Source organism: Dermochelys coriacea, chromosome 3 (genome assembly GCF_009764565.3).
Source record: "Dermochelys coriacea isolate rDerCor1 chromosome 3, rDerCor1.pri.v4, whole genome shotgun sequence".
NCBI classification, from domain to species: Eukaryota; Metazoa; Chordata; order Testudines; family Dermochelyidae; genus Dermochelys; species Dermochelys coriacea.
The window spans coordinates 108,577,943-108,604,329 of record NC_050070.1 but is presented as its reverse complement, the minus strand read 5'-3'; the positions used below and the strand labels follow the sequence as shown (position 1 = coordinate 108,604,329).

The following is a 26,387-nucleotide window of genomic DNA, read 5'->3' as shown; positions in this document are numbered from 1 at the left end:
TGAAAGATTCTGAGGCACTGAGCTACTACAGTAAGAGGAGGGGCAAATGAGAGAGCGGGGCTTAGTGAATAGGGCTCTGTGAGGGACTCGGAATACTTGGGTTCTGTTCGTGGCTCTGCCACTGGCCTATGGGTAACCTTGAACCAGTCACTTAACCTCTCTTTGCCTCAATTTCCTGACTTATAAAAACGGGGCTAATTATATTGACATTATATTTGTGAAGCGCTTTGAGATCTACTGCTGAAAAACACTATATAAGAGCTGAGAATTATTCCAAGTACCTTGGTTAGATAGTATTTCTTCCATAGAGAGAGAGCTTACCCAAACTTCGATGTACCAAATCAAGAAAACTGAGCCATATAAATAGAAAATTTCAACTGCTTTCACTATATGGTTGTTTCAGCAGGATTGAGTCACAGTATCCCATAATTTGAAAATGTGAAATGGTTCCTTCTGAATTGAGTTTAAATAAAAAAAAATTGGATGCAAGTTCAGGGGGAAAGAATGGTTATCAAACATGATTTACGAACTCCTAACATGGGGATTGCACTATATAGATTTTCCAACTTTGGGCCAGTGCTTTAGACTTACTCTCTCACCTCCAAATTAGATTTAATTACATTAAATGAGGTGGGTGTTTCTGACAGTATTTCCTGCTTTAATTTTATAATGTTGGGCAGTACCACAGCAAGGCACAATGCATCTCAACTGGATTACTGCACATTGGGAGATATGACAGTTTCCGACTGGATATTGTGGTATCATAGCCAGGATACCAGACACAATAGAGTGAAATTAATTATTAACAGTACTGCTATCTTTCTAACATGACTTTGCTCTCAGTGAAGGTGCGCATTTCTCAACCATTCTGGATAGAACAAATTACGTGTGCTTCTCAATTTTCAGCCTTCTGTCTAAAACAAATTTATAACCACAGATCCTTCCATTCCTTGAATAGGCGGGTCCTGTGGTTTGTGATTTAAACTGTAAACATCTCTGATGTGGTTGTGATGGACGCAGAATCAGGCTAGGATTCTTACAGTTTGATTTGGCAGATATACTTGAAACTGATCACATTAAAGGAGGTTGGCTGTCGAGGGGCTATACATTCATATAGCCCAAGTTAATCAATATTTATTCTGTTCTGTAATTAAAGATGAGAAATACAATGTTTTTATTGCTATTTTCCAGGTAACAGCTGTTATGCCTTCAAGACCCAGGTAATGACTTTCAGAATCTTCAAATATATTTAGAAATATAATGAATCTCAAGGACATACCTGATCAATCAAAGGTTTTGACATCTTACATTTCCAATGTCTTCATAATTCTGGTGCTGCATTTTTTCTTCATGGTCAACATTGTCTGTCTTGAATATCTCAATAGTCACATAAAAATCCATTTAGAATAAATATTCCTGACATGTTCATAGAATCATAGAATCATAGAATATCAGGGTTGGAAGGGACCCCAGAAGGTCATCTAGTCCAACCCCCTGCTCAAAGCAGGACCAAGTCCCAGTTAAATCATCCCAGCTAGGGCTTTGTCAAGCCTGACCTTAAAAACCTCTAAGGAAGGAGATTCTACCACCTCCCTAGGTAACGCATTCCAGTGTTTCACCACCCTCTTAGTGAAAAAGTTTTTCCTAATATCCAATCTAAACCTCCCCCATTGCAACTTGAGACCATTACTCCTCGTTCTGTCATCTGCTACCATTGAGAACAGTCTAGAGCCATCCTCTTTGAAACCCCCTTTCAGGTAGTTGAAAGCAGCTATCAAATCCCCCCTCATTCTTCTCTTCTCCAGACTAAACAATCCCAGCTCCCTCAGCCTCTCCTCATAAGTCATGTGCTCTAGACCCCTAATCATTTTCGTTGCCCTTCGTTGTACTCTTTCCAATTTATCCACATCCTTCCTGTAGTGTGGGGCCCAAAACTGGACACAGTACTCCAGATGAGGCCTCACCAGTGTCGAATAGAGGGGAACGATCACGTCCCTCGATCTGCTCGCTATGCCCCTACTTATACAACCCAAAATGCCATTGGCCTTCTTGGCAACAAGGGCACACTGCTGACTCATATCCAGCTTCTCGTCCACTGTCACCCCTAGGTCCTTTTCCGCAGAACTGCTGCCGAGCCATTCGGTCCCTAGTCTGTAGCGGTGCATTGGATTCTTCCATCCTAAGTGCAGGACCCTGCATTTATCCTTATTGAACCTCATTAGATTTCTTTTGGCCCAATCCTCCAATTTGTCTAGGTCCTTCTGTATCCTATCCCTCCCCTCCAGCGTATCTACCACTCCTCCCAGTTTAGTATCATCCGCAAATTTGCTGAGAGTGCAATCCACACCATCCTCCAGATCATTTATGAAGATATTGAACAAAACGGGCCCCAGGACCGACCCCTGGGGCACTCCACTTGACACCGGCTGCCAACTAGACATGGAGCCATTGATCACTACCCGTTGAGCCCGACAATCTAGCCAGCTTTCTACCCACCTTATAGTGCATTCATCCAGCCCATACTTCCTTAACTTGCTGACAAGAATGCTGTGGGAGACCGTGTCAAAAGCTTTGCTAAAGTCAAGAAACAATACATCCACTGCTTTCCCTTCATCCACAGAACCAGTAATCTCATCATAAAAGGCGATTAGATTAGTCAGGCATGACCTTCCCTTGGTGAATCCATGCTGACTGTTCCTGATCACTTTCCTCTCCTCTAAGTGCTTCAGGATTGATTCTTTGAGGACCTGCTCCATGATTTTTCCAGGGACTGAGGTGAGGCTGACCGGCCTGTAGTTCCCAGGATCCTCCTTCTTCCCTTTTTTAAAGATGGGCACTACATTAGCCTTTTTCCATGTTGTTGTATACTACACAGTATTGCTCTCAAATTCTGTCTATTTTAGCTATAACAGGCTGAGGTAACTAAAAAAGTTACGTGAGAAAATAAAGCATGAGGAGAAAGATTGCAACAGGACCATAAAATGAACACACATGTATTTGCTGACATGACCAAGGTAAGATAGTGATAAAGCTATTTGGTTTGTTGTTTATATACTGCCAAAGCTGAGAGTACCACTTTACAGGCATAAAAAGATCAGAGCTTAAAAATATAAAATAAAGTGATCAAGTTACTGAGGAACCTAAGTCCCATTGACTTTCCATTCCTGGGATGTTTACAATGTAAGGACCTGTTCATGCAAACACTTATGTAAATGTAGAATTGGGTGGGAAATATTTTTCTCATACTAGAAAAGTATTTGAGCTTTCAAAAGAAAAATTCCCATCTCGAATCAGGATGAAAATTCAGTATCTCAGAAAGTTTGCAAATCAATACACAGATTTTATTTTTTGTTTGGGTCAATCAAAATGTTTTATTTTAATGATATTAAATGTTTCATTTAAATTTGACCAATTTAAAACAAAATATATAATTAGCTCAAATTTTGAAACTCTCTTTTGCTTAGAAAGTGTCAAAATGCCCCATTTTAACAATCTTGAAATTAGTTTTGAATTCTTTTTTTCAAGTCAAGCAATTAATTGAAACTGATCCTTTCCTGCCAACAGTTTCAGTTTTGATTAATCAGAAATATTGGGGGGGAAAATGGGTCACTGAAAAATTCTTTAGCAGCTCAAAGCATGTATCTAATATTGTTCATCTGAGTGGTATTGTAACTTGTTTAAGTAGTATTGTGAATGGGAATACTCATTATTTAAAGTTTTGGATAGAGAAAATACTCTGTGGCACAATTTCTTGCAGAACACATGAAGTGGGGAAAAAAATCCAATATGGAAACAACTTTTAACTATTACTGATTGCCTACACTTTAAGAGATTCTAAATCCCTATTTAGGAGCCTAAATAAGTGTCTTGGTTTTCAGAAATGCTAAGAAGCACCCTTTGAAGTCAGTGAGAGCTAGTGAGTGCTTCAGCAAAAAAGGTGAGTTTATCCATTTTTGTCAAAAAACTGACATTTCAACATATTCACTGAAATTTCAGAATTTTTCAGCTGCCTCTTTCATTCAGCAATTTTAATCTATTGGACCTATTTGTATTACTAGTAGTGCCTAACTTTAAACACTTAAAATACCTTGGTTATTTTAGACATATACAAATGAATGAAATGGATAATTATTAATAGTATACTTTACAAAGGAAATGAGCTTTAAGGAGGAAAGTTGAATGAATTGTATTGTCTTAAGAATTGGTGACACAGTGCATTGTAGGATCTCATATAATTAGAAGTTGCTGAGGCATAATGTTTTTGTTCTTTTCAAAGGTTGACAGGAAATAAGAAAAGGAAAAAAAATAATAATAAAAACACTAATAAAGATATTGCTTTCTTGTCAAATCATTGCATTTTCACTCAAACTAAAATTTGACATCTTGAAATACTGCCCTTTGCATAAGTCTGTTTCATAAAATCAGAGGGAGAAGAGATAAATATAATTTTAACACCTTAATAACTCTTCAGAACTCCCTAAGACTGAATTTATTTTAAATGTTATGTAGTCAAGAACACAATTTATGCTTAGTCAAATAATGCAAACAAGCATTTAAGCTAAAAATACAAGTCTGGGACAGACTTGCTGCATATATTCAGAAAAGCAGTCTGTTGGGGGAATATCTATAAGTAATATTTGAAATCTCTTAGAACAGAGGTGGGATGCAGATTTCTTGTATTTTCCTGGAAAGTCAGCTCCTAGGTTGCCAGAATCCTAGACTTGGCTACAAGCCACTAGGCTGGCCCTAGACTGAAGTGGAAGGAGGAGGTACCTAGAAGGATGATCCTCTTGCTCTGATGCAGAAATATAAGCAGTTCCTATTTCATGAATAGTTCCACAAAAACTAACTCCAGAACATTTAATATGGAGGAAAGCTTTAGAAGCAGATTCCAAATTTGCAAGTGCTTATAAGTGCTGATGCAACTGATGGCATTTAGACACCCATATTTGATTGAACTCTTAGCTTGAGACCTTGCTTTATTCCTTGGCTTTGCTGAGTATTTCCTGTGGGGTCTTGGGCAAGTCACATATGGCCACATGCTGCTCTTCCCTGAGACTTGAGGGGTGAGGGGTATAGAGATGGTGAGCCAATCCTGTGGCATGCTCATCCTTTCTCTGATCTCAGTCCAGTCCTTGGCTGTGCCATAAGATCAGGTTCAGTGGATGGTGCATGAAAGCTGCTTTCCATGACCTCATCCTTCCCTGAAGGGATTTCTAGGCTAATTTAATGCAGTTTGGTGGTTTGTGCAACAGATACTTGATAGGAGTATGGCTCATTGAGGAGGTGGAGCTAGGAGGCTATATAGTGGCACAATGTCCTGATCTACATAGATCTTAGGAGAGCTATGGTTTCAGGCGTTAGACTTGCGGTCACTTCCACAAGGAGGCAAAAGCTGAAAGCCTCCTCACCAACAGAAATTCTGCCAGACAGCCCTTAGGGACTTTTCAGTCCCTTATCTGGGAAAAATAAATATAGAAGTGATAAATTGGCCCCCAAAACTTTCTGTCCCTCAGTTTGCCCATCTGCAAAATAGGCATAGCACTTATCTATGGTACCTCACAGGAGTGTTGTGAGGCTAAGCTGGAAGTTTTTTAAAGAACATTGAAATCCTTCGGTGGAAGATGCTATACAAAGGATTGATCAAATGCTCACTGAAACCAACATGCCTCTTTCCATTGACTTTAATGGATGTTGGACAGGCCTTGCGTACAAAGAATTGTTGCACATTTTTGCATTCAGTTACTTGTGTGTTTACTATCTTTCACAGAAGATTCTCCATTAAGCAAGAGAATATGGCAATACAGAAGAAGGCAAAATATATGAGCAGTGCTAACATCTGTATGAGAAATGGATATTTTAATTATTCACTGTGTTAAATAACATCCCTTTAATGTCTAACATTTATTTTGAATGGTTGAATCTACTTACTATATAACAAAAGAGCCTAGCAATGCTATATCTTACAGCACAGGGGATTTATTAAGATAGTTTCCATCCATTATCAGTACGTTTCCAATTTGTTTTGTATGAAAATATAATTGGGGAGAAATATAGCAGAATTGAAAACAGCTTCATTTTGTCAGAACTGTGTACAAACACTACAGAGAGGACAATGCAGACAAGGTATCAGAAAAAGAGGTAAAGCATTTAGCCAACCAAATAACCTGATTTACAAGAGAATTCAATTGAAAAAGGAGGGAGATGATTGAGTAACTCGGTTATATATGAACCCGTTAAAGATGATCATAGTGAACCCCTGAAATAAATGTCAATATCATCCAAAATACTCCTCAGAGATACCAGAGCTAAGACAAGTGACAATCTAGTATATGTTTTTGTCTGACAGAACTGATGCTTCTCTAGCAATAGCTAGAGATAATATCACCCAGGACACAGAAGACATTTTCAGAGAACCCTGTAAAAGTGCATTTAGATAGACAGGCTAGTATAATCACAACTTTTAAAGCTTTAAAAATGGAAAATAATAAAAAGACAAAGCTATTCTCTACTTATAAGAAAGAGAGAAGGGCAAACTGATAAAGAAGATTGAGAGATAGTGACTACAGAAGATTATACTCTGTAATAAACTGTAGTAAGAAAACAAGAGCTGCATACAGCACAGGTCCAAGTATAGAGAAACCTGGATAAATGAAATAAAATCATAACTTTTATAGTCATAGTTTTGGTCAAAACACTTAAGGCATTAAGACACCTATCTCTTCTGAAGTTTCTACGTGCCAAGTCATAAAACAATCGAGACATTAGAACTGGACATTATTGGCTCTGTGACAGTTTATTGGAATGGACACAATTTTAAAAACATATTCCAAAAATATCATATTTATGATATAAGGCAGGGGTAGCCAAACTTACTGGCCCTCTGATCCGCATACAACAATCTTCAGAAGTTTGAGATCTGGGGCACACCTACTTGGGGCTGGGACTCAGGGCTTCAGCCTCTCAGGAGGCTCCTGACAGTGCTTGGGGCTTCAGCTGTGCTCCTGCTGAAGCCCCAAGCCCCAGCAGGTGCACCCCACGGGGCTGAAGCTCCAAGACCTCCCTCCCCACTGGGCAGAAGCCACTACCTCACATCCCGCTGCAAGGCAGAGGTCCCAAGCTCTTCCCCCACCTCCCCCAGTCTGGTAAGCGGAGAATGGGGGGGGGCAGATTTTAACAGTAAAAGAGCCACATGTGGCTTGTAAGCCACAGTTTGGCCACTCCTGATATAAAGTGTTGTGTTTAGGCCTTGAAGACGCAAGGAAAGTCTTAATTTTACTGTGTATAAAGGCCAGATTCCCTGTCATATCTGATGCTTATCATGGCAATATCTAGCATTGGAATGCTACTTTTTGTGCTTTTTTTACTCAGTTTAAAATTAGTTACAGAATATATTAAATTTGATTCTGCCATGTAAATGATCTTTTGACTACCTTAATCAGATGTCCATATCCTACTTTTGATCTAGCAAAAAGGCACATAGGACAAGAGCCTAAATCAATATTTGGGTAAAGCTAAACACCCTGCGTCCAAGTTAGAAACTTTGTCTCCTGGAATATTTTACTTCGCTAGTAAAAGTGTGTGATATGTCCTATATTTTGCTCCTATATTTCCCCATAAATGGTATATATTTTGAATTTTTTTAAAACCTGTTACTAGAGTGACTGATACAATGTAAAAAGAGTAAGGAGTGTAAAGTCTATATGCATGAAGTAGATATGGCTTACATTTTCTAACATAACTAGTGGTTTTGGATGTCTCAGTACTAGATGAAATGTCAAGCCTGTTCTAGGATGTACAAACCCCACACTGGAAAGGATGAGGTTAAAGACCTGCTCTGGGCCAGGGGGCTCTGCCTCACCAACATGCATGAGCTGGAGGAGGAGCTTAAAGGGGAGCAGAGTAGAGCAGCTCAGTAAGAGGCACACAGTGGAAGCGACGGGACCTGTATTCCTGGAGTTCTTGCTGCTTGAGGCCTGGCGATAGTGATTTGGTCAAGCCCATGAAGATGGACTTGACACTCTCTGAATGTTTTGTGACTTAGTTCAGTTATGTGTAAACTTCGCTTTATCTGTTGGGAAGAGAGGGGGCTGGTAGGAAGTGATCCAGGGAAGCAGCAGTATGGCATTTTGGGATGCAGGACTTAGCTTCTTACCACTGGGTCCTAAATTGCAACTTGGTGGAGAGGATGGACTGGGATTCCTCTACCAATCCCTTGTGGGTACCAAAAGTCTCCCCCTGGTATGGGGAATCCAGTTGAGGAGTCCCTGAAGACAGAAGGATCTGGACCATGAGACGCTGATCCAAGGGGAAGCCCAGAGCCCCTTGCTTAAGAGGGCTACTCTCTGGACTCTTTATATACCCCTAAATGGACAGACACAAATGAACAACCTGGCTAGAGGGCTGAGGAAGGAGCAGGCCACTGTAGGGTTGGAGTGGCTGTCAGCAGGGGTTGTCCAGAAAGGAGATGCCCCGGCCTGACTACTAGGTGGCTCCAGCAGTGAGTGTCTCAAGTTGGTCACCCAGAAATCAGTATTACCTTAGATATATCTGGAATCTTCATCGCTGCGTATATAAGTGCAATGTATAGTTTTATAGTTCATAAGACTATCTTAAAGCAAGATACTTTTAAGATTATTATTCAGTTAACTGAAATCAATTGTTCTTACTTGATGTCATCCAAGTAAGTTCAGCTGGATGAAACCTAGAGAATAGCTATTGTTGATGAGCATAGAATAAGATGATCCATATACCCTTGTATGTGTGATTGAGTTTTTGCTCAGACAATTCCTCTCTGCTGATGGTTTCTGGTATCAGTGTAGTTAAAAGCAAACTACAGTACTTAATGGCCAGCCAAGAATGGTTCTCTCTGGTGCTAGGCACCTTACACCACCTGATATGGAAGTTTCTCCTATTTTAAATGTTATGCCAATATTTAGATTTAAGGGTGGATGTGAGGAAAATATTTCAGCATCTTGATAAGTTAAAGGGTTTTGGATTTAAGATGGAACATTGTGTTAAAAATGCTCTAATGGATCATGGTTAAATGGCAACAATATATTGCTACTGTGCTAGTAAAACAGATGTATTATACATCAGAAGGCTCCCAAAACTTCACCCATCCTTTGAGCTAAATCACATCTACATTTTTAGTGAGGTTTGAGAGTTTGACTAACGAACCCCATATGAATGATTCTTCCACATTGTCTTTTCTTAGCTTTAATAGTTACCCTTAAGTAACTTAATGAGTAATAATACTTGATGGTGCTTTTCAGTGGTCATCTGTGTATTTAAGTATGCTCTCTCTGTGAAGTGTTGTCTGTACTAACCTGGTTCATACGGAAACTCAGCAGGCTACAGAAATGGTATAACTGTCCCCAACACTGCACTGATTTTTGGAAAACATTACATGCTGATGAGTTTCAGTTCTGCCACTTAACCTTAGTTTATCTTGATCTAGACTAATCCCTCTCACTAAATAGCCATTAGACACTATTGTAATAACTAAACATAAGTTCTCAAAATATAAACCCAAATCTCTTCTCTTTGTCTGACTTCAGTACCTGGCTCTCCTGTTTCATCTCCTCTAAAATATTCATTTTCATCCTGGGGGACTACAACATCCCCTTTGGGAATTAGAATTAAGATTGCTATATGTTCATGACCTTACAAGAACTATTTTAAAGTTTTATATACTACCTACTAATATTTAGATAATCTACTGTCTTGATATTGGCAGACTATTGCTAGATACCTTTTTCCAATGCTCAACTTAAGTATTCAGTGAATGAAGTATGGCTCTATTGACCCCTACAATATTAAGTGCAAGCTTCATAAAGTGTGCATTCCACCCTCCACACTTTGGACAGTGGACTCTGGTAACTTTGGCCCAATGCATGTTTACAAGAGATGTTTGAAAAATAAGGCAATGCTTGTGCAGCCCCCTGCACATGTGCAGACTATTTTTTTTTTGAAGGCTCACAACTCAGTCAAGTGAAAAAGCAGTATTCATGGGAACGCTCAATAGCAATTCACCTCATAAGGCCTTCCCCCTATCTTTCCTTGCAATATTTCAGCTTTTAGTCAGCCATTTTAAGAGCTAGCACTATTTAAAAGATAAGTCATAAGAATATTCTTAATTAAGAACATCTATTTCTTACACTTGAAACTCAGAACGGTTTTCCCCTGAAACTTTCCAAAACAATTTACCTGTTGACACAGATGAGGCCTAGACATTTTAGTCCAGTAGGGGAAGCTTTAGTCTGTGAGGAACTTAGAATGGAAATGATTGGGCAATTTTAATAGCATTCAGACTATAATTTTTATTAGTACTCCATACACTGCTTAAATGCAGTAATTGTATATAAATACTTGGAGGGAGCTAACATGAATGAGAGGAATATGATCAATTTGCTATATAGCATTTGATATTTAGAGTCACTGCTTTGGGAAGTGAAGATAATATCTGTGTAATGCCAGCAGAATCTGTAATTCACTCTGGAGCACACACTGCTATTGATGATTTGCCACAGGTGCTACGTAATAGAACGTAGAGATATTAAGTAGCTTGGCAAAGAGTGGGTATCTCTGAAATAGCAGACTCACATTGCTTTCTAAAGACTCAATTTATTTCCAGATGTTTTACTTAAAGAAAAAATGCCTTAAATGCAATAGGATTGAAGTAACTGAACTTTTAGCATCATAGCAAGGGCATGTTAGACTGGGAAACTCAGTTTTCAGAAACCCATGAATACCAAAAGGCTTTAGAAAGAGTTTGTTTTCTTTTGCACGGATCAAAATTTGCCAGTCAACTGAATTTTAAACATGTATTTCTAGGGTAAAGATTTTTTGAATACTTGGTATTGCCTACATTGCAGTGGGTAGAAGTAAGATGCCTTGAGTCCAGAAAAATCTCTATAGTTCAGCTTCCTGAAGTCAGGATGACACAGAATGTTGATAACTTTATTTGATTCAATAAGTAGTTACCGTAAGGAAAACTACTGCTGAAAAGAGGGAATCTCAAACTGGGAGACAGTGCTAATCTTAATCTGTCTTTAGCTAAAAAGAGTATACTATATTATACTTAAACCTGTGGGGAAATAGATACTAAAGTCACTTCATAGAAAGGTTAGAAGCAGCTGCAAGAGCTTGCTCAGAAAATTGTGCAAGAAAATCCTCATTGTTGATTTAAAAAAAAGTGTGTGCAGATGACAACTCAGGGATTTTTGTAAAATGTAAGACCGTTCTCAGGCAGAAGACTGTCCCTAACCACAAAGATGTTTTCATTTTGAAAATGATAAACTCAGTTGTCAACTCATGACTTATTGCTAGCCTGATGATATTAGGTATCTTTTTTCTTAAAGCCTCAGATTCCATGAGAATCTCAGTTTTTGTTTTTTAAAAAATATACTTCTAACTCATGGTTGGATAAAAGCTTGAAGACATGAAGAGTGCACCCTAAAGGCTCAGAAGACAAAGCAAAAACATATTTTTTTAAAACAAATATGATTTTAGGTTGCCTGACTTGTGATTTTTTTCAGTGCTTGGAGTTAGTAGTATTATGAATTTCTATCTGGGATAAACTCATATGTGCTCAGAGGAGAAACTTAATAATTTTCCCTTTGAAATACTGATTTGCTACAGGAGATGGTATAATTTCACCCTGGATCAGAACTTTCCATAAGGGGAGCTGATGCATCACTCTCACTGTATATCCCAGATGCAATGTATGGCTCCAGTGGCCCATTGACCACTAATTCCAAAACAATGAGAGGCGCAGAGAGAGAGAGAGAGATCTGCCATTGAGGTCAATGACAAAACTCTGAAGTGACTTCAGTAGTGCCATGATCTCACCCACAGTCAACACAAGTCAAGTACACCTTGAGACCCAGAAGAAGGAAATATCTTAGAACATTTTGAGGTGGGGGTGGGAACACCAAGTACGGACTACAGACTGTCCTTTGTTAGTGTCTTAGATTAATCACAATCAGGTTTCAGATCAGGAAACCGCACAGAAATAACCTCAGTGGCACTGATGGACAAGCAGCTTTTGGCTTTGGAAAATAAACAAACCTGCCTGTTGATACTCAGACCTTTCTGCAGCCTTTGACATGGCTAATTGTCCAGTGCTGATACGCTGGTAATACTCAACTGTGCACTTCCACCAATACATCCTTTGTCATCACTTAGATGTCCCAACTCTTCGAAGGAATCACCAGATGTAAAAAGAGCCATTGGCTCAATTCCAGTGCAGCAACGACTTAAGTGATCCTTGTAGAAAAATGGAAATACTTTGAGGAACTTGGCAATATGCTCTCAACATGGATCAAGGGCATCAAACCCCAGGTTGTTGTGAAGCGCTGGTGTTTTGCTAGATGCCTCACTACTCACAGCCATAAAGAAACAGCTTTGAAACCTTATAGCTGTAACTTAAATTAAAGAAAATAAGATCCTTTTATTAGTCATTTGAATCCTTGTACAACAGGTTTTCTATATAATGTTTAACTGGTACACAGTCTAATAAATGCTGAGTAAACAATCATGAGCACCAAACACATTTGCTCTGTTTTATTTGTTCTATAGCATAAACTGCAATCCTATTGTCATTATTTATTCTGATCTGCCTGTCTTTCACAGAGTGCTTTTAAGGGAAATGTTATAGTAATATTCAGTTGTTTCAAAGATCAGAGAAGCTAGAATCAAATACCTGTGATCGTTCAACAAAAAAAGCTGCTTATGTTGACTCTAACAATGTGAGATAGTTTAAGTAGTTGAATACTTAGAAATGAGTATGAAAATTAGTATGAAAATCATTAAAGAAATCTCTCATCACCTACCTCTAACTAATAAATGAAGTGAGGCTTTTCTCACATAACTTCCTCATTAATTCAAATGAAGGCCATTTAACAACTGCAAGCTTGATCGGGTTTTAATCTTAACAGGTGGGATTTTCAGTCAGTCATTGTCCCATAAGAAACTTCATTTAGGTGAATCCCCTAGTCATCCACCTCCTCAAACTAGTCTAAGAAAATGGGTGGGGGAAATACAGGAAGAAACAGCATATTTTATGCAGGGTATGTGTATCAGAATGCACAGGGAACCGTTTGAGTGTACCAGAGCGGTGCATGGGCAGCAAGAGGAAAAAGGTACTTTCTCCTTAGACAAGTAATCCCTTCCCTGCTATCCTCTGAGTTTGACTCTATATGTGGGTTATGGCTGATGCAAAGGAGAGGGAGTTATCACTAGATGGTCGAAGGAAGGTATCAACAGGTGATAGATTGCTAAAGTGAGGTCCTTGAGATACAAATATACTCAGCCAGCCTTCTGTCAGTTTCACCTGCTCTGTTGGCTGGAAGCTCTTTCAGGTGACCAGTCTTCAGCAAGTTTCAAAAAGTGGGCCAGGATACTGTGTGATTATAAAATTGACAGGGACACTACTATTTGGCAGAGCAAGGACTTAAACTTGGGTCTCCCCTATTCCAGGCTAGCACCCCAGCCATCATTTATACCATCTTTCCTCTGTAGGACGATCTTTAAAATCCTGCATGCCATGGAATATAGTTAGATGAGAAATCCCAACCACTCTTCTTTGCTTTGAGCCCATCTATGCAGGGCATAGCACAGGTGCAGGGAGTACCAGCATTTTTGGGTGGCTTATTTAATGGATCTGGCTCTAAATTTTTCTATATTTAAGGCATCTACCTGCAAAGGCAGAAGGTTTTATACAAGTCAATAAGTTGTTCCTTGTTCCATTAGTATATAGATAACAGTGGGACTTTGGCATCACCTTGTCTTACATTTGGTCAAATTATTTCCTGGGGTACACCCATGAGCTACGTACTGATTCATAGATTCATAGATACTAAGGTCAGAAGGGACCACTCTGATCATCTAGTCCGACCTCCTGCACAGCGCAGGCCACAGAATGTCACCCACCACTCCTATGAAAAACCTCACCCATGTCTGAGCTATTGAAGTCCTCAAATCATGGTTCAAAACTTCAAGGAGCAGAGAAGCCTCCCTCCAGTCAACCATGCCCCATGCTACAGAGGAAGGCAAAAAAACCTCCAGGGCCTCTCCAATCTGCCCTGGAGGAAAACTCCCTCCCGACCCCAAACATGGCAATCAGCCAAACCCTGAGCACATGGGCAAGATTCACCAGCCAGATACCCAGGAAAGAATTTTCTATAGTAACTCAGATCCCATCCATCTAATATCCCATCTCAGGGGATTTGGCCTATTTACCCTGAATATTTAAAGATCAATTACTTACCAAAATCCCATTATCCCATCATACCATCTCCTCCATAAACTTATCGAGTAGAATCTTAAAACCAGATAGATCTTTTGCCCCCCACTGCTTCCCTTGGAAGGTTATTCCAAAACTTCACTCCTCTGATGGTTAAAAACCTTCATCTGATTTCAAGTCTAAACTTCCTGGTGGCCAGTTTATACCCATTTGTTCTTGTGTCCACATTGGTGCTGAGCTGAAATAATTCCTCTCCCTCTCCTATATTTATCCCTCTGATATATTTATAGAGAGCAATCATATCTCCCCTCAACCTTCTTTTAGTTAGGCTAAACAAGCCAAGCTCCTTAAGTCTCCTTTCATAAGACAAGTTTTCCATTCCTCGGATCATCCTAGTAGCCCTTCTCTGTACCTGCTCCAGTTTGAATTCATCCTTTTTAAACATGGGAGACCAGAACTGCACACAGTATTCTAGGTGAGGTCTCACCAGTGCCTTGTATAACGGTACTAAAACCTCCTTATCCCTACTGGAAATGCCTCTCCTGATGCATCCCAAAACCGCATTAGCTTTTTTCACAGCCATATCACATTGGCAGCTCATAGTCATCCTATGATCAACCAATACTCCAAGGTCCTTCTCCTCTTCCGTTACTTCTAATTGCTGCGTCCCCATCTTATAACTAAAATTCTTGTTATTAATCCCTAAATGCATAACCTTACACTTCTCACTATTAAATTTCAATTGCAATTTAAAACCCATTGTGAAGAGTTTGTCCCTGGGGTGCCACCTGGAACTGGAGTATCACTGAGCCCTCTGACACACCAACCTGGGCTCCCTCTCACTCTGTGCTGCTGTGACAAGTTGCAAAGCTCTGCAAGCTTGCACTTTCACCAGCATTCACGCAGGTAGGGACACACGCAGCTGCAGTCACATGCAGGCTCTCTAACCACCTGCCTCCTAGCCTAAGATCCCAGGGGAATACTGTTCTGCCCTGATCAAATCTGGCCAGCTTATGGGTCTGCCTCTCCCTCAATGTGCAAAGAACCATGCACACTTGTGATAACCAAGCTGAGATTTCCCCCAGACACCTTAGTCAAACTTACACTGGTTTGGATTAAAACATAAAATAAGTTTATTAACTACAAAAGGAGAGATTTTAAGTGATAACAAGCAGATTAAAGCAGATTACCTTGTAAATAAACAAAACCGCAAACTGATCTTAACATACAAGATAGGTAAGACATGAATTAACAAATTCTTACCCTGAGTGATAAACAGGCTGGCAGATTCTTAAGCTATAAGCTGCCTTGGCTTCCATCTTGGGTTTCCCAGGGTTTCATACACAGGTTAGAAATCCCTTTTAGCCTGGGACCATCACTTCCCTCCTGTTCAGTCTTTATTCCTCAGGTGTTTCTAGGTGCATTGTTGTAGGGAGAATGAGGTACCCCCACGATGTCATTTTCCCTCTTTTATATCTTCTTCCCACTTGCTGGAAAGCTCTTTTGCTGTGACCCGTGTCAAACAGTTCCTATTATGTAGTGCTATCTCTGAGAGGCTTCTATTGTACACAGTTCCTGGGGTAAACTTTGTGCTTGTGTGCATTTCCTCAATGAGACATTAACATTGTTTGGCCTTTTTACTGTTGTACCTGAAAGGCTGCTTGTGGGTGTTTTCAACCTCACAGCATGTTTCAGTAACACATGCATAGCCAAACTTCATAACTTCACATACAATGATAGCGTGTATAATCAAATGAGCTATTAATGTCTAGCAGATCAAGACTTTTTGAATGAAACCTCACAAAGCATACTTTGTACAAAACATAATGACATGACAGTAGCAAATATTGGGGTGCCAGGGTGTCTCACTCATAAGTAATACAACTTAAAGTATCTGAATATATTGTATTTATAATCACAGTACATTTAAACACAAAATTAATATAGAAGTATTTTTTGGATATTAACATAAGTAGGGCATTGACAGGCGGAGCTAAATGGTAGTATGGCCTAGTGGTTAGGTATCTGGCTCACAACTCTCCCCCGTGTCTAGCTCTATCAAAAAGAACAGGAGTACTTGTGGCACCTTAGAGACTAACAAATTTATTAGAGCATAAGCTTTCATGGGCTACAGTCCACTTCATTAGATGCATAGAATGGAATACAGAGTAAGAAGATATATACATACATACAGAGAAGGTGGAAGTTGCCATACAAACTGTAAGAGGCTAATTAACTAAGATGAGCTATTATCAGCAGGAGAAAAAAACTTTTGTAGTGATAATCAAGATGGTCCATTTAGACAGTTGACACGAAGATATGAGGATACTTAACATGGGGAAATAGATTCAATATGTGTAATGACCCAGCCACTCCCAGTCTCTATTCAAACCCAAGTTAATGGTATCTAGTTTTCATATTAATTCAAGTTCAGCAGTCTCTCGCTGGAGTCTGTTTCTGAAGCTTTTCTATTGCAAAATTGCCACCCTTAAGTCTTTTACTGAGTGGCTAGAGAGGTTGAAGTGTTCTCCTACCTGTTTTTGAATGTTATGATTCCTGATGTCAGATTTGTGTCCATTTATTCTTTTGCGTAGAGACTGCCTGGTTTGGCCAATGTACATGGCAGAGTGGCATTGCTGGCACATGATGGCATATATCAGACTGGTAGATGTGCAGGTGAACGAGCCCCTGATGGCATGGCTAAAGTGATTAGGTCCTATGATGGTGTCACTTGAATACAAATGTGGACAGAGTTGGCATCGGGCTTTGTTGCAAGGATAGGTTCCTGGGTTAGTGTTTTTGTTGTGTGGTGTGTGGTTGCTGGAGAGTATTTGCTTCAGGTTGGGGAGCTGTCTGTAAGTGAGGACTGGTCTGTCTCCCAAGATTTGTGCGAGTGAGGGATCATTTTTCAGGATAGGTTGTAGATCTTTGATGATGCGCTGGAGAGGTTTTCGTTGGGGGCTGAAGGTGAAAGCTAGTGGTGTTCTGTTATTTTCTTTGTTGGGCCTGTCCTGTAATAGGTGACTTCTGGGTTCTTTTCTGGCTCTGTCAATCTGTTTTTTTCACTTCAGCAGGTGGGTATTGTAGTTTTAAGAATGCTTGATAGAGATCTTGCAGGTGTTTGTCTCTGTCTGTGGGAATGGAGCAAATGCAGTTGTATCTTAGAGCTTGGCTTTAGACAATAGATCGTGTGGTGTGTCCTGGATGGAAGCTGGAGGCATGTAGGTAAGTATAGTGGTCAGTAGGTTTCTGGTATAGGGTGGTGGTTATGTGACAATCACTTATTAGCACAGTAGTGTTCAGGAAATGGACCACTTGTGTGGATTGGTCTAGGCTGAGGTTGATGGTGGGATGGAAATTGTTGAAATCATGGTGGAATTCCTCAAGAGCTTATTTTCCATGGGTCCAGATGATGAAGATGTCATCAATGTAGCGCAAGTACAGTAGGGGCGTTAGGGGATGAGAGCTAAGGAAGCGTTGTTCTAAGTCCGCCATAAAAATGTTGGCATACTGTGGGGCCATGCAGTCATGCCATCTGTGGTCTTCTTTTCCGATGGAGAGTGACTCAGCCTTTTGGCCATGTTACCAATTGAGTCCACCCCTCTCTGGGGAGAGGTGTCTGGGGGTAATAGAGTCCAACAAAATAAATACAAGCCTAACGTCGCCCACAAGGGAAAGAGTCTTCAGCCCAGGTCCAAGCCTTTGTGTGCTGTGAGCCTTTTCCTCAGGTCTTGCAATGTCTCTATTCCCCTTAGGTTCAGTGGTAAAGGTGTTTGTGCCCTCTTTGTGGGAAGGGTGTTGGGAGGGAAATCCAGGCTCCAGCCCAGAGGCTTACAAGAGGCAGCAATATCGAACACCTAGGTTTGCTTCCTAGCTGCCTCCCTGGGCCACTTCCTAATTCAGGGCACAATCAAACAGCATCACAAATGGTCCCCAGACAATGGAGTGAAGGGTTCCTCAGAGCTTAGTAAAGTCCTAAGGGATTTTTCTAAGGGAGCTGCTGCTTGCAGACCTCTCCACTGCAGCTAGGACTCCAGCAGGCCCCTTACCGAGGAGCTCCCAATATAGGTCAGTCCTCTCACCCACTCTGCCCCTTTCTGAGCTGTCTGGCTCTCTTTTAAGCTCCTCCAGCTGGAGCAGACTCTGCAGGTGCAGCAGGGCATTGCCACCTGGGCCCAGAACTGCTCCTTAACCCCTTGTGTCCCAGTGCAGGGTTTATAAATTCCATTACAGGCATACTGATGAAAAAAGTGACCCTCAAGACTATATAAAGGGAATAGGAAGTATGGAGTTAGTGGTGAACGTAATACAGTACTGTTATTAGGATGCTACTCAAAATGTAATCAGCTATTTATTTAACATTTGCGAGAAATTCTTACTCTCTCTGCATAAAGATTTTTGGTATTTTTTTCTTTCTCTCCCTCTATAGATAGAGACAAAAGAACAGATAGAAATGTGGGGAGGGGAAAAGACACCAAAGCAATATCAGGGAAACCAGTTCTCTCTCCCAGGAACCCAGACAGTCACTGTGGTGCTTCCTGACAGAGTCAAGCAGCAGGAGCCAGCTAATGAGGCAAGTCATCCGTTATCATTGCAGTGCTTAGCCTGATTTAGTTATCTGAATCAAAATGACAGATTCAGGAGAAAGGCTCCTGGGAACTTGACTGAAAATGTTATGTTGATGTAACCATGCATTGATCAGTCTAATGGAGTGCCTCTTGGTTTCCATGCCAACAATGAAAAGAAACAAAAAAACAGGGGTTAAGGGGCATGCTTTAGGAAAACTGATATTGGGCAAGATATTTTCTTTATAAACAGGTTTAGTTAAACATTGAAATAAGCTTCATGCCCTGAACAACTCAGGGCTTTTCAACATACAGGAGGTTTTATAATGGAATTTCAGCTTGTCAGGAACAATTTTCCTCTTTCCCTTTAGGATTACTTATAACTTTAGCTTCTGCAGCTACAGCCTGTCACTGGTTGCTTATTAACTTTATTCCAATGTGGAACAGGAGGAAACAATTTAACTGTTTCAGTGCCACTTACCATTTCAAAAAGTCAGGAATAGTTCTGCTTTTACAGTCAATTCAACACATTACGCATGATGTTAAAATACTTGATTAAAAAGAAAAATGTACACTACTGGGAGGAAATGCAAGCAACTAACAAGTAGCTTTGTTTGGGAGCTCCATGGTAGGGCTAGGTTGTTTTAGTGTGGGGGAAAAAAAAGTGTAAACAAGGTTTTTTTGCTACATGATACTTATGGTAGATTTTGGTAAGGAAAGCTTAAAAACGAAACAAAACCATACATAGAGAATAAACAATTCACTGTATAAATGTTGTTCATGGTTTGATGTAAGAGCAAGGAAATGGACTATGAATTGATTTTAATATGCATATGAATCTAACATCTACCAGTATTCACTTCAAGTCACAAAGGACAAACACCTCAGTGCTGTCAGTGAATATCTATGCAAATATGGCTGTTATCCATAATCACTCAGTGTAGGGTACAAGATTGACAAATCTTCCCTCTGAACCACTTTTACTGGTTTGTGGAATTGAAATTTACCAGGTTTCTAGCAAATGCAGTTTAATGCATATATGGTTGTTTTTGCCCTTTCACACAACTTATGCTGTGTCTTCACCTTTAAGTGATCAGAACAAGAGCTCTGGGATGAAGTGAAAATCTTTACATTCAGTGTGAACTGAGGAAGACACTTATGCCCATTCTGCATTCTCCTTGAAGCTCTGAGACTCACCAAAGTTGAGCCCTGTATCTCCATGCTTTAAAAGGGCCAATTTTACAAAGCTGAAAACAGTTGAGCCAAATAAGCTGTGAAGAACCACTAAATCAGTAAGTGAGACTAATAATTAGAAATTGCTTAACACTTTAGTAGATGCCCCAAAAGCCACAATCAAGGAATTGTTTTGGTTATAAAAAAATGAAGGCAGCTATAAAATAATCCATTGAAGAAAGAGGAATTTGATAGCTTTGATTTGTATTCATTACTAGGAAGTGTAGTGGCAAAGAGTCTGTGGCACCTTGTAGACTAACAGATGTATTGGAGCATAAGCTTGGGTGAATACCCACTTCGTTGGCTGCATCCGACGAAGTGGGTATTCACCCACGAAAGCTTATGCTCCAATACGTCTGTTAGTCTACAAGGTGCCACAGAACTTTGTCGCTTTTACAGATCCAGACTAACATGGCTACCTCTCTGATAGGAAGTATAGAAAATTGATAAGGCAACCAAAGGGACATAAGGTGAAATCTATGCCCAGCAGAGTTAAGGACACTAACAAGAATTTAAAACAAAACTAAACAAAACAAAAAACCTACATTAGGAACAAAAAGAATTCTGAAAATGGTATTGGTCTCTTACTAAATGGAAATGGTACAGTTATCAATAATAATGTAGAAAAGATAGACATGTTCAATAAATATTTTGGTTCTCGATTTGGAAAAAATACATCACAACCACATTATATGACTATGTTCTTTCCATTCCATTAGTACCTTAGGAGGATTTTAAACAGCAGCTACTAAATTGGACATTTTAAAATTAGTAGGTCCAGATAACTTGCCTCCAAGAGTTTTAAAAGAGCTGGCTGAGGAGCTTGCTGGACCACTAATATTGTAAGTTTTAGTGCACCAGGGAAATTCCAGAAGTCTGGAAGAAAGCTAATGGGGTGCCAATATTTAAAAAGGATGACCTGGGTAACAATAGGCCTGCCAGTTGGACATTGATCCTGAGCAAGATAATGGAGTGGCTGAAATGGGATGCAATTAATAAAGAATTAAAGGAGGGTAATAAAATTAATGCCAATCATCATGGATTTATGGAAAATAGATTGTGTCAATCTAACTTGTAATCTCACCAAAAAAAGATATAAAGATTTTTTGATAAATATAGTAGATGGAATTGATGGAATATACTTACACTTCTGTAAGTGTTTGATTTGTTACTGCTTGACATTTTAATTAAACATCTAGAATGATATGAAATTAATATGGTACATTTAAGTGGATTAAAAGATGGCTAACTGATAGGTCTTAAAATGTAACTATAAACAGGAATGCATCCGATGAAGTGAGCTGTAGTTCACGAAAGCTTATGATCAAATAAATTTGTTAGTCTCTAAGGTGCCACAAGTACTCCTTTTCTTTTTATAAACAGGGAATCATTATCAAATGGTTGTATTGCTAATAAGGACCTGCAGGGATCAGCTCTTGGCCTTGTGATATTTAACATTTTATCAATGATCTGGAAGAAAAAATAAAGTTTGCAGATGATATAAAATTGGAGTAGTGACTAATGAAGAGGACAGATCACTGATACAGAGCAATCTGGATCACTTGGAAAGCTGGGCAAGAACATTATGTGTTCTATACATTTATATTTAGCCATATTAAATCTAGGAACAAATAATGTAGGTCATACTTACAGTGGAGTACGCTATCTTGGGACTCAGTAACTCTGAAAAAGATTTGGGCATGGTGATGGATAATCAGCTGACCACGAGCTCTCAATGTAATGCTGTGGCCAAACAGGCTGAGGCAATCTTTGGATGCATAAACAGAGAAATCTAGAGTAGCGGCAGGGAGGCTAGTTTACCTCTGTATTTGGCTGGAATATTGTGTCCCCAGTTCGAGAAGGATTTTGATAAATTGGAGAGGGTTTAGAGGAGAGCCACAAGACTGATTTAAAGGATTGGAAAACATGCCTTATTGTGATAGTCATAAAGAGCTTCATATATTCAGCTTAACAAAGAGAAGGCTGATTTGACCACAGTTTATAAATATCTATATGGGGAACATATTTTTGATAATGGGCTCATCCATCCCACCGGGAAAGGTGTAACATGATCCAATAGTTGGAAGTTGAAAGTAGACAAATTCAGACTGGATATAAAGTGTACATTTTTTACTGTCAGGGTAATTAACCATTGAAACATGTAGATTCTCCATCCAATCTTGATTTTAAAATTGCCATGTTTTCCTACTATATATACTCTTGGGGAAGTTCTATAGCTTATGTTCTACAGGAGGTCAAACTAGATAATCACAGTAATCCTTCCTTTCTGACCTTTGAATCAATGAATCCTGTCCCTCTCCACCCATTCCTGCCTCTTTCTCCAGCTCCTCCCCACCTGAGAACAATTTTGATTAAACCAGCTGCTCACTATTCTGCTCTGTTCACAGTAAACCTCCCCATAACATAAAGCATATTATAACAGAGACAGCTTGTAGCAAGCAACATGTTAGTAAATCTTTATTACACATGTGTAAAAAGGTTTGGACAAGAAATGTCAGTGGCAGGGTATTCACCATAAGCAACTGAATTGGTACATTTCCTCGAACTATCCAAACAAGCATAAAGTGGTGTGAGACTTCCCAGCGTACCCAGGATTGTGAGGTATCTTGCTATCCTGAGCCCTTCATATGAGGAAGCCTTGTCTGTGCCTCCTGTGAGTCAGCTCACTAACTCCACCTGCGTCTGCTAATCAAAGCACTACTTCCAGGCCTCCACAGCCCTAATTCTCTCCACAAGTTAGTGATAGGCACGCACCAAACTCTGAGTCCTCTATGTGAACCTCTGGAGTGCCCAGCCCCTGTTCCACTGAACACTCACAGAACTCTCCCACTCGCTTCTCCCAAAGGACCAGTACACACCAGCTTGTTTTAACTCAGGAACAGCACACTACATAATATGCAGCACACAGACAGATTTTGAGTGACAACAAAAATAAGACTATTGGGGAAAAATGGTTACATATAAAACAAAAGTATAACCCATTTTCTAGAGCCTAAACTTAATTATAAGACATTATCCAGTCTCTTACAGGATATCTTACCTCAAGTCCCTTTTCCCAGTTTCATTCAAGCAGGACGGCTGACATGTTTCTTTCATAAGATCAGGCCTGCTGGCCACTTGTCTTCCCAGACTGAAGGATGAAAATTTGCCTCTCTCCACTTTGTTTATGCTATTACAGAGTATGGTCCCTCGCCCTCTGAAGGTCCCCTTATCTTGGAATTCCCTTGTCTTTGTAAGTCCTGAGGGCCTGTACCTGGCACGAAACAGGGCCTGTTGTCAAATATGTTTTATGTTTTTTATCCTGGTTGAATTGGCCTGGAGACATATACATACATACATAGTGGTCTGCCAGAGGGGTAAGTGTTTACTACTCCCTTCCTGCCTAAAATCTGTTCATCACCTTCTCGTGACCTGTCTTAACTTATATACATTAAGAACGTAATTTTCAGGTTACATACATAACTCCTTTCACATTATCTGCCCATACATCTCACAGTCATTGTGATGACCAGTGTGATATAGGCTTTCAGTAGAGGCCTTACATGACACCTTTTGTAAGCCCAGGACATCCCTCTAACCCAGTTGGCACCAAGAGGTTTCTGTTTTACACCTTCTCCCCATTTTTCTTGGCACATGTGCAAGTAATCTTTCCAGACTGCAAAGTTATGCAAGTGAAGAAGTGAATGTGCTCTGAAATACCAAAGTCTTAGTGAGTGCCATGCACTATCTTGAGTAAAAATTGACCAATTGAAATGATATTAACCTGTATCACACCAATAGTTTGATCTCTAGCTCTGTAGAAAAAACAAAACACACCTAGAAACTTTTTTGAAAAATGGCTATTTTTTCAGGTATTTTTTTCATATACATCTGGGACACACAAATATCAGGGGGTAGAGTATCTATTCACTTTTAAGAGTTTGAGTTAAAATCCACACAAAGTTAGAAAAGCAGGAGCATCTTCTTTACTCCCATGTGGTGGGCAACCTATGGCCCATCCGGGTACTCTGATTGCGGGCTGTGAGACATTTTGCTGACATTGACCATCTGCAGGAATGGCCCCCCACAGATCCAAATGGCCATGGTTCACCATTCCCGGGAATGGGAACTGCGGGAAGCGGCGGGCTGCAGGGATGTGCTGGCTGCCTCTTCCTGCAGCTCCCTTTGACCGGGAATGGTGAACTACGCCTGTGGACGGTCAATGTCAGCAAAATGTCTTGCAGCCCGCAATCAGATTACCCTGATGGGCTGCATGTGGCCCATGGGCTGCAGGTTGCCCACCACCGCTCTATCCCCAACCCCTCCCAGGATCCTCAAACCTCAACGAAGCCCCCACCCCATCCCCACTGAAGGGACCATGCCTCCTTTCTCCCTGCTCATCTCCCCTCCTTGCTGACTTGAGACTTCCTTGGGGGATCCTTTAGCCAGAACATGGGTAATGGCTACTCCTATGAGTCATCAAAGCATGCAAGGGCTTGTGACTAGCTCATGTGACCCTGAACTCTATCTTGTGCCTATAATTTTCCACAAACTAAGACTGAGAGCATCCCCTCCACATGGGTGAAGGTATAAAGGACCCTGGAAGCATCTCCATTTTGCCTCTTTCCTGCTCTGATCTCTGGACTATAGACTTACAGTAAAAGGAGCATTCCAACATTCCAAAGGAGTGAGGACCTTCCAACGTTTTGGAAGTTACCGTAGCATTTACAAGCCAGCAGTCTATAACATCACTGCTAGAAACCTGATCCAAGAACTTTGCAATCATTTTATGTATATGATTTCTTTGATCATTTTAACTCTCTCCTTTTCTCTTATAAATAAACCTTTAGGTATTAGATACCAAAGGATTGGCAACAGAATGATTATTGGGTAAATTCTGAGTTATATATTGACCTGGCTATGTGGCTGATCATTTAGTATTAGAAGGACCCTTTGGCTGATGAAATTGGTTTAAATAACCACTCATCGTAAAGTCTAGTGTCTGGATGGTGAAATGAGTGCTGGAGTGCCTAAGGAGACTGTTAGCCAGTGTGATGAGACAGAAGTTTACTTTTTTACCGGCTTGGTATATCTAATAATAGAATAACCACTAGTTTGGGGTGAGTCTGCCCTATTTCTCAGAAGTTTGTCTTGAATCTGGTATTCTCAGCTGTGACCTACTGAGGCCCAGTGACAATCACATACATAGTTTGAGCTCCAGCTCTGTGGAAAAAATCCACACCTAGAAACTTTTGCAAAATAGCTATTTTTGGGCTGGGGCTTATATCTCTGCAATTCCAGTCAAATGACCCCAAACTGGGATCACTAACCCTACTCTGCACTCTCCTGAGAGTCACCAAATTTCAAAAGAATCCAATTAAGTATGGAAGTGAACCTTTAACAGAACTCATAATGCAATCTTAACTGTAGTGGGACTGCCGAATCAGTATAATACAAACCATCACAACAGTCCATCCATGAGCTGGAGCTAAGCAAATGTAAAGAAATCTAAGCTAGTGTAATTTTACATGCTGAGGAACTGGAAGAAGATGCAAGAAGGTAAAAGATACAAGTGTGGTAAACTTTGTCACAGACATTCTTAGTGTTCTCCTGTTGCTTTTTGTGCTATACACCTCTTTTTAAGCGGTGTATATTATTGTACACCGCTATAACAGATTTCAGAGTAGCAGCCATGTTAGTCTGTATTCGCAAAAAGAAAAGGAGTACTTGTGGCACCTTAGAGACTAACAAATTTATTAGAGCATAAGCTTTCGTGAGCTATAGCTCACTTCATCGGATGCATTTTCATTTGAAGTGAGCTGTAGCTCACGAAAGCTTATGCTCTAATAAATTTGTTAGTCTCTAAGGTGCCACAAGTACTCCTTTTCTTTTCGCTATAACAGAGACAGCTTGTAGCAAGCAACATGTTAGTAAATCTTTATTACACATGTGTAAAAAGGTCTGGACAAGAAATGTCAGTGGCAGGCAGGATTCTAAGAATCCCTTCGATTGTTAAGGGAAAATTCTGATCTCAGTAGCACCAGTGCAATGACTCCACTGTAATCAATTGATTTAGACTTGTGTGCTTTAAGTCAGAATCTACACCTTAAAATCTGCTCTGATTTTGGCCCAAATTATTCTTACCTCCCTATGGGAGGGCACATTGGAGATATCTCTTTCCAGTGTTTTAGTTAGGGATATAATATCTGTGCTATGCTTCCTGTGGTTTATACCATAGAAATAGAATTGGAATAAACAGAGTTAGTGAGCTATCAAATGTGAGAATTTCTGCTCCCAGCCAACCCTGAAGGAAGATGAGAGCCTAGAGTGCATCATATCGT

The 26,387-nt window shown here is 40.1% G+C and overlaps 1 long non-coding RNA gene across 1 annotated transcript in view; it reads left to right on the top strand.

Moving 5' to 3' along the window:
- Nucleotides 1–1,030: 1,030 nt before the first annotated feature.
- The window catches only part of LOC122459369, a 39,960-nt gene continuing 14,603 nt past the window's right edge, over nucleotides 1,031–26,387 (top strand). The window contains exons 1-3 of the long non-coding RNA XR_006280008.1: nucleotides 1,031–1,220; nucleotides 2,904–3,014; nucleotides 3,879–3,937. This is a non-coding gene — a long non-coding RNA (uncharacterized LOC122459369). The remainder of the gene's footprint in view (nucleotides 1,221–2,903; nucleotides 3,015–3,878; nucleotides 3,938–26,387) is intronic.